At 44.2% G+C, this 15931-nt stretch overlaps 1 pseudogene; it reads left to right on the top strand.

The window, feature by feature from the left end:
- The window catches only part of LOC115465643, a 157726-nt pseudogene that overhangs the window by 118762 nt on the left and 23033 nt on the right, over positions 1–15931 (top strand).

The raw sequence follows: 15931 nt of genomic DNA, 5'->3' as shown, positions 1-15931 counted from the left end.
GAATCCAACACTGTTACTTCTCTTACCATGCCCTGCATTTCACTTTTGCCCTACTAAAGTAGGAGATAACCTTGAAGTATATATAGAGGTACCTGATTTTGGTGTATGCCTAGACAGCATTGGAAACCACTGTGTTTGGGCCTGGCAAGGAGCCAGGTGAGTATTTCCTATGACTATATATATAGAGAGAGACCCTAATTAAAAGGACTAAGCTTGTGAAGTAATTGAGATGATTATCGTCCCTTTGTGTAATGTTTTGACTTTTGCTTGCAACCGGTGTGTGTGCGTGTCATTTGTGCTTGCCATGCTGCCACATAAGGTATTAACTTCCCTGTGTTGTACAGTTTCTCAGTTCCAACCAAAAAGGCTAATAAGGGCCCATCCTCAGCTTATAGCTCTGAACCTACACTTACAAAAGGCTGAGAAGCAATGAGAACCAATAGGAGAAGGAACAAGGGCCATCCATTATTTAGAGAGAACAACTTTCCACTAAAACTTCATTTTCTCCTGAGAAGTTTCACACTGTTGTACATTAAGGGAGAGAATTTCAACTTGACCAATGTCCAGGATGACTAACTGGAAATTCTGCTTCTAAATATAGCATTCTCAGATTACATGTACCCTAAGCTCTGGTAACTTAATAGAGAGTGAACATTAGATGACTATTTATTTATTTATATTATTTATTTATTTGGATTTTGCTCACACCTTTTTCAGTAGTAGCTCAAGCTACATTCAAGGACACTGGGTGTTTCCCTATCCTTGGAGGGCTCACAATCTAAGTTTGTACCTGAGTCAATTGAGGGTTAAGTGACTTGCCCGAGATCACAAGGAGCAGCACCTCTGGATGTCAAGACTGGTGCTCTAACCACTAGGCCACTCCTCTACTTTTTTTTCACACACAAGCACTGAACAAGCCTGGGTATGAGATTATATTCAGCAACCTATATGTCTTTCTAGCTGTGTGCAAAGAAAAAAAAAAGACAGGTTTTAGAGTTGCTGTGTGATTGGCTGTGGTGTAGTTATGAGGGGCCTCAGGGAACCAGCCCCTCCATCCCCCTCTCAAGCCCCCCCCCTCACGCTGGTGGCCAAGGAGTTGCCTGCATTGGTGCCCCATATAAGAGGCCAGCCCAAAGCCCAAGCAATGCAACCCTTACCCCCTCCCCTGCCACCTTACTCCAGCCAATGTCCAGGGGCCAGGGTTGCTGGTATTTTTCTGTCTCCCCTTCATTCCCCCCTCTGCTAGCAACACTGCAACGATCAAACCTGGCTGCTTCGGGGCCTTCCCTGTGACATGCCCCGCCCACACAAAACAGGAAATAGCACCAGAGGAGGCAGTGCTTGCAAATCTCTCTCATGTATATTCATTGTAGATATCCTGAAAACCTGGCTGGGTGGGATGCCTGCAGGACCAGGTTTGGGAACCACTGTACTATTGTGATATTTAAGCCACTTTATGGTGGTGTATATTTGTTTATTTATGACATTTATACCCCACATTTCGAGTTCAGTGTGGCTAACAAGCTAAAAAGAAGTCATTACAAAATATGAAACAAAATACATAAACCCACACATATACACATATCAAAAAGGAAAGAATCATAAATATATAAACAATTCAATAATAAAGTATAATAGGGAGAATGGAAGGGGGAGATTAGGCACCAGGATCAATTGACAGAAATTTTTTGAAAAGGAAAAATTTCAAAAACTTATGAAAAAACAATCATGTTGGGATCTTATTTTTTCAACAAGGAATTCCACCATTTAGTAGCTAGGAATTCCACCAGTGGTGTGCTGGAGCGGGCTCTCATGGGCTCACAAGAGCCGTTTGTTAAGTTTTTAAGAATTTTTGGAGCCGGTTGTTAAAGTAGGCCTCCCCATGGCTACTTTAACAACTGACTCCCAAAATGTGGTCTTGGGCCCCCTCCTGAATTTTCTTTTACTTTGCTGGCAGTGATGTTGGCCCCACCAGCCAAGTAAATAGACTGCTGCTGCTCCCTGCTCCTTGTTTCTGACTCTGAGCATCAGGCTGGGACTTTTCATGCAAGCGCAAGAAGGTTCCATCATGCTGTTCAGAGCCAGAAACAAGCAGCAGAGAATGGTGGCAGTCCATTTATTGGCTGGTGGGGCTTGGCAAAGGTATGCCTAGCGTGCCCGCACAAGGGAGGGGAGAGAGAGGAATGTATTCCCCCCCCCCCCTCAAATTTCAGGGACGGCTATGCCCAGAGAGAGAGCCCATTGTTAAAAATTTACCAGCACACCCCTGAATTCCACCATTTAGTAGCTTGGTATGAAAAAGTAGCTGAATATATAGGTATAGGTGGATACTCATTTTCATTGATACAGATGTGTTGTAATGTGGAATTTATGTGATGTATGCAAAGGAAAATTAAAATAAAGTTACCAAAAAAAGCATGCTTTCAACTTCTTCCTGAAAGATATGCAAATGCATCTGAAATCATAACTTCACTACCAACATATTACATGTTCTAGGACAATATACCACAAATGCTTCGATGATCTCAACCTTCTTGGTAGTTCATACAGTTGAAGCAAATCTTGCAAGTAAATAGGGCTATTCCAGAACTGAGCTTGAAACTTTAAATTGGATCCAAAACACAATGGCAACCAATGAAGCTCTGCCAGCACTGGATAAATAGAATCCATCAGTTTCTTTTTCATTGACAAACACACTGCAGTATTCTGCACTAGTTTCAATCTCCTCAGTTGATGCTTAAGCATCCGCAATTTAAACTATTGCAGTAATCTAACCTGGATGTAATGAGGGCATATATTAATATCATATTCCCATGATCTAAAGGCTGGCATATATGCTGAAGCAGTCACAAGCTAGCAAAAGATACCAGTACCGCAGGTGTGATCTGATCATTTAGTAGCAAATCCTTATCCAGTAGCACTCCCAAGTTCTTTACGGCCTCCTTCCTACCCCCAAAAAAACACTATCAATAGAAAGCACAATTGACAAAACATTCTGGCTCCTACTCACCTAGAGATAGCATGACTTTTCTAGATCAAGCTTTAGTTCCTCCTCAACAAACTATCTAGATACTTCGCCAAAATTACTCTGCTATCTAATTTGATGACGGGCGGTCTATCAAATATTGCATCAATCAATCATTCTGAGGTTCATTCAGAAAATGGCTAAGGAAGTGCCCTATCCTCTGCAACAGGACGCAACCAAGAACAGACATTTTTGGCTTTTATGTTGAAGCATCAAAAGCTACTGTTGCTGTTCCCATTGGTGGCTTGCTCTAAGACCAACAATTCCAGATGGTCTTCACACCATACTTCTACTTCATATTACTGTCTGGACTAAGTTTTCAGTATCAGAGTGTCCCTTTGGACAAGCCGTTCTGGCTTAATTGACCTTTTAATTTGGCTGTGTTCAAGTTCTGTCAGTGTAGGCTGCTCTTATAGTTGGAAGAGTATAACGAAATGAGCCTCCCTAAGCATAGAAGTCACCCACTTGTGTGCCTAACTCAGTCCTGCCTTCCAATGGAAAAAGCAGTGTTTCTTCCTGTGCTGAGCAAAATAAAAAGATGTAAGAAATTGATATTTCCAAAGCTGACATTTTCCATAGACAGCAGGATTGATCAGGCACACAGACCCTACCACTTTAAGCTTTGGAACTAACTGAGGAGTCTTCTTTGTGGGAGAAGAGCCACACATGTTCTGAACTGCTGAGCTGTGGGAGAGTAGTTCTGTCCCTGCCCTGTTGGATGATATCACCTACTTGTGAACCTAATCAATCCTGCTGTCTACAGAAAACATCTGTTACAGGTCAGCAACATTGCTTATTTATTTAATTTAAATTTTTTTATTTATTGGGATTTATTAATTGCCTTCATGAAGAGAATCACAGATTATCCTCCACGTGCATGATGACTGGGACTCCCTTTTCCTCCAGGGGCTGTAAATTCTGCTTCTGTAGCATCCTCAACCCTAACTGATCCAGGGAGTGGAAGACAAAAGTTGGGAATTGAATATTGGACAGTACTGCTACTGAGCTACCAGACTAGCCCATCTTTGTTTTCCCTTACAACATATTTAAAGTAACCATGTTTTGAGATTAATACTTTTTTTTTGTTACAGGATATTATTTCACTGGAGATGGTGCTTATAGATCCAAAGAAGGCTATTACCAGTTAACTGGCCGGATGGATGATGTCATAAATATTAGTGGCCATCGTCTGGGGACTGCAGAAATTGAAGATGCAATGGTAATTTTGCGTATTCATTGTTAAATATAATATAAGGGAATGAAAAATTACTCATAACAGAATTTCCTTTATGTTTTTTTAGAAGCCATTACTGAAATTAAAGTTACTCAGTTTTAATTTTTCACAAACATTTTAATCGGTGATTGAGGTAAGAACTAAACCAGCTATAAGCTGTACCCCGAAGCCGAGCCTGACATAGACGAGAGAGTAGGATAGAGTGATCCACTGAGTCAAATGCTGCTGTAAGATCAAGTGATAGCAACAGTACAAATTGGAACTTGTCAATATGATAGCAAATTTAAGTTGTGAGACCAAACATAGTAGTTTCTATACTGTGACTGAGACAAAAGTCAGTTTGATGTGAATGCAGGATCTGATTTTTAAAGACCAGGTCTGAAGTTTTCTGGTGAGCTATGGACTCAGTGAATCTGGCCAAAAATTTGAGGTTAGCTATTGGGTGAAAATTTGATGGGTCCTTAGTTTGGGAACGAACATAAGCAGACTTCCAGCTGTCAGCAACCACCCCATGGAGTGGATGTATGGAAAGAGTGCAGGCCGGAAACATTTGACAAAGTGAGAAGGAAGAGAGTCATGTGGTGCTGTAGTAGGTTTCATTGACTGAACAAGTCTACTGAGCTGTGGAAATGAAGGAAGACTAATGTTGCCATCACTTCAATAATGCCAGAAGAAACATGAGTATTACCAGTCTGATGTGTGGCAGAAGGGGATGATAATGAAGCTGGTGTCAAGGGCAAAGAAGAGGAACTGTGTAAGTGGGATTTTGAGGCGCACAGAAGGTTGTAAGCGACCGATGAATTTGGTAAAACTTAGATGGCATAGGAGCTCTAGAAATTTGAGTAGAACAGTAGTCCCTTTTTTGAGATAGAAGAGTGGCCTTGTAGGAACATACCAGTGCTTTATGTGTGGTGAGATGAGAGGAGGTTGGCTCATGATGCCATTTTTGTTCCACCTACAAAGCTGTTGCTATATTTGTCGCAGTTCTGAAGTGAACCTTGTTTCTATATGCATACGATTGATCAAAGGGGCATAAGAGACAAGTGGAGCAAGAGTGTCAAAGGCCATCTGCATCTCAGAGTTCCAGGAACACACTTGGTCTGCCAATGAGAGATTGATGAAGGAGGAAGGGGTGAATGCATAACTACCTAGTAAGGATTCTGAGGAAAGCTTACTGGTATCCCTATGGGAGATAGATTTACAGAATGCTGTGTTACATGCATCTCTTCCACATTTAGGTGCTCACACCCTTATGGATGAATTTGTTAGGGTCATCCTCATGTATTGACAGCACTGGATCAGGCTCATCCCTTCTCTCTTAAGCTCCCCAAGTTTAGCCTATTATGCTGCCCCCAGGCTCACTCAATCTATTTAAAACTTCTCCCAGGCTACCTAACCCCATACTCATTTCACCCTTCTCCCCCATGCTACCTGTCCCCTTTCTCTTTTTTTTTTGACATCTCTTCCCCCATCAGTCCCCTCCTCTACCCAGTGATCACAATTGGAAAAAAGGAGGCGTGTGTGTGGTGAGGGGGGGGGGGGTGGGTCTCAGACCATCTCCTCCTCTGCAGACAGCAGTGGCAGTAATCTTGGCCATGGGGGAGGGAGCAGGATTCCACATTTCTGGGCTAGGCCAACAGCAGTGATTGCGACCACAGGGAAGGGTACAAGATGTAGCATTTTCAGCCCAGGCTGGTGGCAGTAGAGGTGGACATTTTCTGCTTGGACTAACAGCAGCAGTGATCACCAAAAGTGGAAGGAAAGTATAAAAAGGAAGCAGTGATGGGGATTTCAAGCACTTGACTCCCTATTTTGTGCTCTTTCCAGCCTCCAGGTACATGAGCTTGCTGTCTCTGTCAAATTCTTGTGACACCTCTCAGCTCGATGTGACACACCGGTGTGTTATGACACTTGCTTTACAGTGGCAGGAAACCATGTACAAGTGATGGGTGATTTGTACTATCCTATATAATAATTCTCACCTCCAACGTTCTATGCTTGGGACCGTGGCTCCCTGGCTGCAAGTGGTCTGCGAGGCAGACACGCACGGACGTCACTGACGTCAACACAGCTGATTCCAAGGCAAGGGAAGGAGTAGGGAAACACGCGCAGCGTGTTTCCCTACTCCTCCTACTGCCTCGGAATCAGCTGTCACCCCCCCGCGCTATGGCCCCCTCGAAACCCACCCCCTCCCGCGAACCTGTCGATGCCCCCCCCCCCGGAACGCCGAAAACTGCCGCCACCGCCGTTGTTGTGCTACCTTCCCTTCCCGTAGGTTCTTCAATCATCTTCTTAGAAAGTTTAACTCCGTGCGTCTCCGCACGGAGTTAAACTTTCTAAGAAGATGATTGAAGAACCTACGGGAAGAGAAGGTAGCACAACAACGGCGGCAGTGGCGGCAGTTTTCGCTGACACAGGGGGGGAGAACGACAGGTTCGCGAAAGGGGGGGGTTCGAGGGGGCCGTAGCACGGGGGGGGGGGGGGAATTGCCTGCCTAAGGCCCGTTTCCTTGCCTACAGAAATGGGCCTTTTTTACTAGTTGAACAATAAAAGGGAAAAGCAATAAACACAGGTTTTGTTTAGAAACATAGTGGCCAATATTCAGCCGGCGGGAGGCAGCCTGCATAAGTGCCACAGTTGGCGCTGACCCCAGAGATTCAATTCCGGGCTGGTTCCGGTGACTGGCATTGAATATCCGGGGGATTTTTGGCCGGTGCTAACTTAACTGGCTAAACGGTTATGTTAATAGTGGGCAAAGGTAGGACTGCTATTTATGCAGTCTGATTTGCCTGCTAAACTTAGACGATCAGCGCTGAATATTGCCAGTTAACTTTTTGACGCTGATCACGAATATTCAGCGGAGATGACCAGTTATCTCACGCTGAATATTCACGCTGAAACGCTATTTAATTCTTCAGCGGCCATTTCTGGCCAGTTAAATAGCTTTGAATGTTGGGGGATAGTCAATATGTTGCATACAATTGTATGGTTTTATAATTTAGCTCTCTCTTTCATGTGCTCTTCTTGATCCTAATGGAAACACTTTATATATTTTTTTAAAGGCTGAACATCCTGATGTGCCCGAATCAGCTGTAATTGGTTTCCCTCATGACATCAAAGGAGAAGGTAATGGAGCATAACAGAATCTGGTGGAGATTGGTTTTCAGTTGTGATAATTTCAGTTCCTAAACAGCGTCATGAGGAAGAACTGCTCGTGAGTGCTGGGCTGGAATTTAACAAAGTTGTCAACTCTGCTTCTATTGGAAGAAAATCCTTTTTTTTTTTTGCCTTACCCCATCCAAGGTTTAAAATGTTGGGCCTAATAATCATCCGGCAGTGGTCAGCAATTTGTAAGGCACTGACTGCCATAAACTGAATTTGACTCAGATATTCAGTGCTGGATATAATCTGGGCACTGGTACTGAGTATTCGGGTCTGCCTAAGTTATCTGAGTACTAGCCAGTATTCAGCACCAGGACCTATATGGGTAAGATGGGTTCTCTATTTCTGTGGTTCTACTTGCCCAGAGAGTTATCCAGGCACTGGTGCTGGTCCCAGATAACTTCTAGGTCCATCCCTGCTGAACATTGGCTCCATTGCTCTTATTCTCACAAGAGGGATTTTGGAGATGGTGATTTAGGTCTTTATTATGGAAATTTTCTTCCAAACTAACCCCCCTGTTTACTAAGCTGCAGTAGTGCCTGCCATGTGCTAATGCCGACACAGCCCATTCACTTTTTAAATTGGTAATAATGTGTGCTGTTTGCCAATAATGCAGCTTAACGCAAAAACATTCAGCCTAGTGTGTACTGTAATGATGAACTGCATGGCATGCAATTGCGTACAGACTGAGATGCTTATTATTGTGCAAGATGAATAATATAGCCTGTGGGAAATTTCCAAAGCTGCTCCTGGACAGATAACATCTCCAAAGATGATATTAACTTTTCTGCTAGCATGTGAGCAAATGCTCCCAGGGAGAGATTCAAAGGGGCTGCCATGGTCCTAGAAAAAAAATGCCACCTCACCCATCTCTCCTCTCCCTTCCCCATATATATATATATATATATATATATATATATATATATATATATATATATAAAGACTGGGCTTCCTATAAAATTGATATTTAGAAAGCGTTGGTACTTCAGACAGCCTAAACAGCCCTTCTAAAGTTCAGGTCCTCACTTTTTTCATATATTTTTTGCTGTACTTTAATCTTAGTTGTTACAGCCCTAGAACATTAAAAGATAGGTATTAGATTGGTTAGAGGGTCTTAAATTCTTTGGCCTCAATTTAGTCTTCTTTCCCACCTTCTCTCCCCCCCAACTCCCACCTACCCCAGGCACATCTTTTAATTTGTAACCACCAGTTATCCCAGTTGAGTACAGGAGGAAAATTTATTACCACAGAGTATTTTCATCAGCAAGTGATTTATCATAAATAACAAATTATTTGCAGTTCAATGAGACACAAGCACAAAAAACCCCAAAACATTCATTATATTAGTTCAGGTATCCCTACTCAGGGCCGTGCCTAGGGTCTCTGGTGCCCCCCTGCAGACTGTCAGTTGGTGCCCCCCCTGCAGACTATCAGTTGGCCGCGGCGCGGCGCCCCCCCCCCCCCCCCCCGTGAAAATGTTCACTCACCACTTGCCACACTGACAGGAATTGTCAGCAATATTCTTAGAAACAAATTGCTATACATTGCAAAATAAGATAGCAGATGTAAATTCTCAAAGTGGACATATTCCAAACACTAAAATGAAAATAAAATGATTTTTTTCTACCTTTGTTGTCTGGTGACTTTCTTTTTCTGATCATGCTGGCCCAGTATCTGATTCTGCTGCTATCTGTCCTCTTAACTCCGTTTCCAGGGCTTCCTTTCCATTTATTTCTTTCCTTTCCTCCTTTCTTCTTCATTTCTGGTCCTCAGCTTCTGCCTATTTTCTTCATCCATGTGCAGTTTTTCTCCTCTCTTCCTTTTCCCTCATTTCATCTCCTTCATCTTTCTTCCCTCCCCTCTATGTCCAGCAATTTCTCCTCTCTCCCTAAGCCCTGCCCTCCCATCCATGCTCCTCTGTCCCCTGCCCCCTCCATTCATCCTTTTCCAGCAATTCCCCTCTCTCCCTGAGCCCTGCCCTCCCAATCCATGCCCATCCATGCTCCTCTGTCCCCTGCCCCCTCCATTCATCCTTTTCCAGCAATTCCCCTCTCTCCCTTCCATGACTCCCCCCCTCGCATCCATGCTCTCGTCTCTCCCCTGCCCTCCCGCTCCCATTGTTCAACTGCCCGCCCTCTTCTCTCCCCCCCAACATCCCTTTTCTTTTTTTTTCTTTTTAAATTTACCTCCGTGGCGGTTCCGGCAGCGCAGCGTCAGTGAAGGAGGCGGCGCTTCCGACGTCGCTAGCCTTCCCTTCGCTGTGTTCTGCCTTCTGATGTCAGAAATGACGTCAGAAGAAGGCGGAACACAGCGAAGGGAAGGCTAGCGACGTCGGGAGCGCCGCCTCCTTCACTGACGCTGCGCTGCCGGAACCGCTACGGAGGTACATTTAAAAAGGAAAAAAAAAGAAAAGGGATGTTGGGGGGAGGGCGAGTGAGGTGAGCATGGTGCGGCGGTGCCCCCCAGAGGGAAGCGCCCCCCTGCCATGCTTACCTCGCTTACCGTGTTGGCACGGCCCTGTCCCTATTCCATTTGCAACTTTTAAATAAGTAAACAACTCACCAGTACTAACATGCAAGAGCAGACCAGCATGAAATAGGTGCTGGCCAGTGTTTCGCATTGAGTGCCTCATATATGATTATCTCCTAGTTGGTTAGTGGTCGTATGTGTGCACTCAGTGCAAATAACTTTTGTTTCTCATAGAATGTCTGATCTCTGGAAGCTAGAGTAGCAGGTTTGGAGGAACTGAGGCAGAAAGAGAAGTATGTAAAGGAGACCTACAGGGACATAGAAGCCCCACCTCCACTCTGGCAACCTCTGTGCTGCCTTGGAGGAGAGAGATCATCTGAAAGGAGAGCATCACCTTCATGAGACAAGAAGTGATCCTGTAGCCAGGACATGCTAAGAGGGAAGGATTAGGATGCTCATTTTAGTTAGAGATTGGATCACTATACATGTAGATAGAAGGTGGGTATGTCGATCACTTTGTCACGTGCATGCTTGTTGCTAAGATTGTGGACCTCATTCATGACCTAGATAAAATTTTAAGAATGCTGGGGAGAGTTCACGTGTTTTCTACCTCATGGAAAAATGTGTATTGAGTTTAGGTGCAACACTTTTGCCAGCCACAGAGAATGTAAATTTCATGTTTCATGCTTAATAAGTTATACACGTGTAACGACCACCTTACTGGGAGCTCCGGGGCCAAACCTAACTGTAGCTTCTATCCCCCCTTCAATCCGTTCAGAACGCTGCCGCACGTCTTATATTCCGCCAGAACCGATATACTCATATCACCCCTCTCCTCAAGTCACTTCACTGGCTTCTGATCAGATACCGCAAACAATTCAAGCTTCTCCTCCTTACCTACAAATGCACCCGGTCTGCGGCTCCTCACTACCTCTCTACCCTCATCTCCCCCTATGTTCCCGCCCGTATCCTCCGCTCTCAGGACAAATCCCTCCTTTCAGTACCCTTCTCCACCACTGCCAACTCCAGGCTCTGCTCATTCTGCCTTGCCTCACCCTATGCCTGGAACAATCTTCCTCAACCCCTACGCCAAGCCAAGTCCCCTCCCTACCCATCTTCAAATCTCTGCTTAAAACTCACCTCTTCAATGCTGCTTTCAGCACCTAACCTTTCGAGAAATATAGTATGCCCTATCAGATTGACTCTACACTTGTCTTTTAGATTGTACACCTGTCTTTTAGATTGTAAGCTCCTTGAGCAGGGACTGTCCTTCCATGTTAAATTGTACAGCGCTGCGTAACCCTAGTAGCGCTTTAGAAATGTTAAGTAGTAGTAGCCTCCTGAGGGCAGTCTCTGTCAGTTCCTTACTTACTTGGCACTTGGTGTCTATATCTGGGGAAGAAAAGCGTTAGTGGGTGGGATTACCCTCTTCTCTCCACAGGAAAAATTTTTAAAAACGAAGAACTGCTGTGAACAGGGCTGACTTTATTTAGTCCTTCACACACTGCCCACACCCTGTCAGTCTTGCTGCCAAGGTAGTAGCTGTAAACTCTTTTCTGTTGCTTAGTTAAACAGAGTATGGGTGTGGTTGAGTGTCTTAAGGTTCCACCTTCTCCCAGTCCCCTCATCTCATTTCTCCTGCAGGAGACTTCTTGGTTTGGTGGTTGCTGTGCTGGATCCCAGGCTAGATAAGCCTGCTCCCACTATGGCTTCCTGGAAGCTCTCCCTGAGCTCTGAGGACCGGCTGTCCTTCTTCACTGGGCTCCTAGAACTGGCCACACTTAGGGAACCTTCTCTCTTGCTGGGCCCCTAGTGCTGATCGCATAATGGAGGCCTTCATCCTTGTTGGGCCCCTAGTGCAGCCCCAGAGGCCTCCACCTTCACTGGTCCTCTCTTTAGCTGTCCCTGCTGGGGTTCTGAGTTACTAGCCCATCCATGCGAGTATCCACCAAATCCTGAGATGTTTCCAAAAATTCTGAAATATTCAGACTATCTGGAGAAACTGGAACCACACCTGCATTAGGTGACACATCTGTAGGTTTCATAACTTGTCTCTTTTTGAAAGGAAGGTAATAGATCTTATTAATAGTGTTCATCGAGTCACTTGAAAGCTGTAGCACTTCCACTAAATACTTCTTAAATAGTTCCCTTGAAGACATTAAATTCACCTTAGGAAAATTTAAAAACCTAAGGTTATATGCTATCAATTGATTTTCCATTTGCTCAAGCTTATATTTAGTGTCCACAGAGGTCTTAATTAATGCAGCCTGCAGGACTTTACTCTCTTTCAAAGAACCTTCCATGCCAATAATTTTCCTCGAATTCTCCACTTTCGCTACCCGTGCAAACACAACCTTGGCAGATTTTACCATTTGGTTCAACCGACTACTCACAATTTGTGACAGTGTATTGATTGCCTTCAATATAGAAGCCAAGGTGATCTCTGACTCAGACTCCAACCCTGCCATTGGTATAGCTTCCTCCGATGTTCCACCAACAGTTAGCCCAGTCTCCACAGGGACTTCTTGCAGGAACACAGCCTCAATCAGAGCTACCCCTGCAGCCCCTGTGTGTATCAAACCATTGCCATCACCTCCAACCAGTACACCAGATGCTCCAGTCTGGAGGCCTGTGTAGCTCTCCATGGGTACCGCCCATGCTTTGGCCACACTTGAGGGAGGAGTAGGAGAGCTAGCGGCCAATGGCTTTGGAGGCATTCGCAAGGCGGGCTGAGCAAAATGCTCCCTTAAAGCCCCGTTGATGTCCTCTGTCTTGGCAGAACAGGGAGGAGACCTCCATTTTGGTCCTGGATAGGCAACCCAAACTAAATAATGGAAGCCTGGCCTGGAAGGTAGGGATACCCTAACCTTCCCTCTCCTTTTCGGCATCCCAGCAGCACAAGGGTAAAGTTCAGGTACACGAACAGCAGAGCAGCCAGCCTGAATCATGCACTGTCAGCCATCTTGGATCTGCCCTAAGAAGGCCTTCATCTAGACCTACATATAGAACACTGCAGTAGTCCAAAGTGATAGAACAAGAGATTGTACCAATAACCTGTAAGCCGACTGGTTGAAAAAAGATCTAATTTTCTCAGGGTATTAAAAGCTTTCATTGTAAATGATTTCATTTGGAATGGAGGAGTGGCCTAGTGGTTAGGGTGGTGGACTTTGGTCCTGGGGAACTGAGGAACTGAGTTCAATTCCCAGCACAGGCAGGTTCTTGTGACTCTGGGCAAGTCACTTAACCCTCCATTGCCCCATGTAAGCCGCATTGAGCCTGCCATGAGTGGGAAAGCACGGGGTACAAATGTAACAAAAAAAATAACAAATTTGGGGTTCAAGAGTTAAGTTCTCATCAAAGATAATACCAAGTCTTTAGCAGATTTTCTAGCTCAAAAGATATTCATTGAATTGTTATAGTGGTTTCTAAGAAAGGTTTGTAGGAGTTCCCCAATACTAAAAATTTAGTTTACCATTATTTAGTTTCAATTTGAAAGCAGTTGCCCAACTAGAAAGAATATTAATACCAGCCTCTATTACCTGGGATGTGAAGGGTCATTTTCAATATGACATCTAAGTACAACTTTGACATCTAAAATTAACGTGGGGAATATAGCCATTTTCAAAACAGAAAAGTTTCTCTTTTTTTCTGAAAATGGCTATTTTCTAGATGTTTTTGTGCTCTGTGCATTTATCTTTTTGGTCCATTTTTGAAATAAAAACGTCCAAGTGAAAAACGCACAAAATCAAATCATTGGGATGTAGGAGGAGGCTGGAGCCAGCATTCTTAGTAGACTGACCGTACATACATCCCAGGAGAGCAATGGGGCATCCTAGGAGGCACTGCAGTGGACTTCAAATAAATGCTCCCAGGTACACATCTCACCGTTGCTCCCTTATCTTGTCTGCTTACCCCTCCAAACCTCACTACCCCCAACTGTACACCACTACAATAGCCCTTATAGGTGAAGGGAGAACCTATATGTGGGTACAGTGAGTTTCTGGTGAGTTTTGGAGGGCTCACAGTTTCCACCACAAGTGTAACAGGTAGCAGGAGCTATAGGCCTGGGTCCACCTGCCTACTGTGCATTGCACCCACCACTAGACTACTCCAGGGACTTCTTGCTGCTCTAATGGACCTGAGTATAACATCTGAGGCTGGCATGGAGGCTGGTTATTAATGTTTTAAATCACATTTTAGGGGGGCTGGGGGAGTTAGTGACCACTGGTGTAGTAAGGGGAGGTCATCCCTGTTTCCCTCCAGTGGTCATCTGGTCATTTAGGGCACTTTTTTGTGGATTATTTGTTAATAAAACAGGTCTACGCATAAATGTCCTTATAGCCCTGGATGTTTTTGTTTTGTTCCATTATGGCAGAAAAACGTCCGAGTGTTAGGAGCGTCCCTGACACGCCCTTTTGTGATTTGAACGCACTTCTGATGGACTTCATAGAAAAACATTTAAAAATTGGTTTAGAAAATACCAATTTGGATGTTTTTGTGAGAAGAACATCTAAATGCAGATTTATGCCACTTTTTGAACATTCTTCTCTTTTGAAAATGAGCCCCATAAACTGTAGTGACGAATCAAAAGGTATGGTTATGGCCACATCGTCGGCACATATATGTGTGTTGTACCCCTCAGAGAGCAATCAAATCACTAATTGAGCCATCAACATGTTGTATAGTACAGGGGAAAGGGGTGATCCCTGTGGGATGCCACACTCCAGTATTCTTTATAGAACTGCCTCTCGCTTGTTTTTTGTGGGAAGTGTAGAAGCAGTTCTGTATTGAGGGGGGGTAGGAGCATGATGGGAGTGCTGTAGCTGTTGCTTGCTTATCTGACATCCCTGTAAAATCTGTTTCTGTTTGGGTAAATGTTGGTGCAAAATCAGAAAATCCTTAATCCTCTCAGAATACAGTAGTTTGTATTTGAATTTCTGCAGCCTCTTTGCACTGCTCTAACCACCACTTCCTTCCTGTTTGAACATCTGTGTACTTTCTTTGCTGATGTATGTTTTTCAGCAATTTCTAAAGTCCTGTGTTTTTAGTTTCACTCTTTTTTATTAGATAAGTTGTTTTACAACAGACAGAACAAAAGGAAAAACCTAAATCCAGATTGCAGAGACCCAGTATATACCAGCAGAGTAGGCCGTGAGCCAGGATGACCACAGGTTTGGAAATCTGATCAGGGTTCTTTTTTTTTTCCCTGCCTTTTGATTTTTTAACAAAAAAAGTTGATTGAAAGCATATTAGTTGTACTGGAGAGGGACATTTTATTGAAAGCTTGGTGGTGCCACTACACCCAGTCATTCTTAGAGATTAGATCCTTTACAGTCAGGGGCCAGTTTAACCATTAAGCAATCCAGGCAGTTCTCTAGGGCAGCAGCTTCTGGAGGGTGGAAAAGCAATAGGTCCTAATAGTCACACAAACTCAAGGAACTATTGGTGCCTATCATAATCTCAGAAGGGTGGGGAAGGATCTAGAAACCTAGAAGTTAATTGAGGAGGTATAAGGCTAAAGGTTCACTTAGGAAGCCTAATAACCTTGTACTGGATTGAATGGGGAAAAATCTTCCAAGAGTCAGGATATATACAGGGCCAGATTTAAATTGTGGATGACCATAGGCAATGGGGGAGAGTAAGGATGGAGGTCCCCAAAAGAAGCCAGTGAAAGGAACCTCCCCTTCACCTTCACTGTGTGCTTATCTGTCTAATCTGTTGCCCTTTTGAGCAGCCTACCCTGCAGCAGTAACTCCAATAATAAACTTAATTGCGGTTCCTGAGAGCTCTTACCACCCTCCTAACGGGGCTTCCATTCATCATGGAAACCTGTGCGGTGCCATAGGGCTTGCATGAGTTTTCTTGCTAGAGTCTTTTCAAGATGCCAAGGATGGCTTATCTAAAAGAGAGATATACCAGCCCAGTATGTGAAGCTGAAAACATGACAGTAAGAGTTGGCAACGGTGTCTATGAGGTATAAATCTGAAAAGATTTGAGTGCTGTATTGCTTTGCAAACAAAAAAAGCAATACAAAATGTGTT

Source organism: Microcaecilia unicolor, chromosome 3, assembly GCF_901765095.1.
Source record: "Microcaecilia unicolor chromosome 3, aMicUni1.1, whole genome shotgun sequence".
Lineage (NCBI taxonomy): Eukaryota > Metazoa > Chordata > Amphibia > Gymnophiona > Siphonopidae > Microcaecilia > Microcaecilia unicolor.
Note: the sequence above shows the minus strand (reverse complement) of the source record. Positions and strands in the feature narration are given on the sequence as shown.